Below are 1,544 nucleotides of genomic sequence, written 5' to 3' on the forward strand. Positions count from 1 at the left end.
TACCTAACCTTTCCCCCACCCCACATCCAAAGTCGTAAAGCTCGTTTTTTTGACATAACATCTTGTAAAGCTCATTTTTGCAATGGGTCCACCTATATCCCTAGTTAAACAATTTGTTTTTCCCTTCCCCTCCCCAAATTATTCCAATATCAAATAGAGTGAAAACAGGGGTTATACTGTGTGGGGAGGGACATACAAAGCAACAAAGAAATCATCTTATAAATAGAAACAACTGCAAGAAAGAAAAAAAACATTTGAGTCTTTATCTTGGGGTTCATTTCGCCTAACATCAACTTATCTGACCATTTCTGCTTGCTCAGACATATACTAGTTACTGCAAATAAGGGAAACCATGGGACCTATGTTTCTTTGGGCCTGGCTTACTTCACTTAATGTAACTTTTTCCAAGTCTCTCAATTTCCTAACAAATGGGGCAATGTCATTCTTTCTGATGGAGGCATAGAATTACATTGTGTATTTATACCACATTTTCTTGATCCATTCATCTACTGAGGGACATTTGAGTTGGTTTCATATCTTAGCTATGGTAAGTAAATATAAAATAAACGTAGTTGTGCTGGTATATTTAGCATGGTCCTGTTTGTGATCATTTTGGTAAATACCCAAAACTGGGATTGCTGGGTCATAGGAGAGCTCTTTGTGGAGTCTTTTGAGAACCTCCATACTACGGTCCAAAGTGGGTGAACAGGTTTACACTCCCACCAACAATGCAGTAGGGTTCCCTTCTGTCCACATCCCCTCCAGCATCTGTTGTTATTAGAGTTCTTGCCCAGTCATTTTAATTGGGGTGAGGTAGTATCTCAAAGTTGTTTTGATTTGCCTTTTTTTTATGCCTAGGGAGTTTGAGCATTTCTTTCTTTCTATTTTTTGCAGGTAGAAAACTTGTTTATTAACAGAGAGCAGCCCTTGAGCAATTTCTGCATGTACATCCTTCTTTCCTCTTCAGAGAAGTTTCTCTGTAAGTCTTTAGCCCACTTATTTATTGAGTTGTTCTTTGAGGATTTGTTGTTGGGGGATTTAGTTTTTTGAGTTCCAGGTATATTTTAGATATGAGACCCTTGTCCATTGTTGGCCAGTGAATATCTTCTCCCAATTCGTGTTTTGTTTTTTTTTTTTTTTTTTGATCTTGCTAGCTATGTCTTTTGCTATGCAGAAGCTCTGCAATTTCATACAACCCAACCTTTCTTAGATTTGTTGTGCTTCTGGGTCTCTATTAAGAAAATTTCGGCCTGTGCCAAGGAGGCCTAGGGTTTCTCCTATTATGTCCTGTAATGTTTTTAGAGTATCTGCTTTGACTCTGAGGTCTTTGATTCATTTGGAGTTGATTCTGGTGCAGAGTGATATATAAGGATCTAGCTTTGGTTTTCTACAAGTTATTAACCAGTTTTGCCTGAATCATTTACTGAAGAGGCTGTCTTTCTTCCATTCTATTTTTTTGGCTCCCTTATCAATGATTAGATAGCTATAGGTTTGTGAGTTCATTTCTGGGTTTTCAATTCTATTCCATTGGTCCTCAGGTATGT

Source organism: Dipodomys spectabilis, unplaced genomic scaffold (genome assembly GCF_019054845.1).
Source record: "Dipodomys spectabilis isolate Male_0828 unplaced genomic scaffold, ASM1905484v1 ptg000097l, whole genome shotgun sequence".
NCBI classification, from domain to species: domain Eukaryota; kingdom Metazoa; phylum Chordata; class Mammalia; order Rodentia; family Heteromyidae; genus Dipodomys; species Dipodomys spectabilis.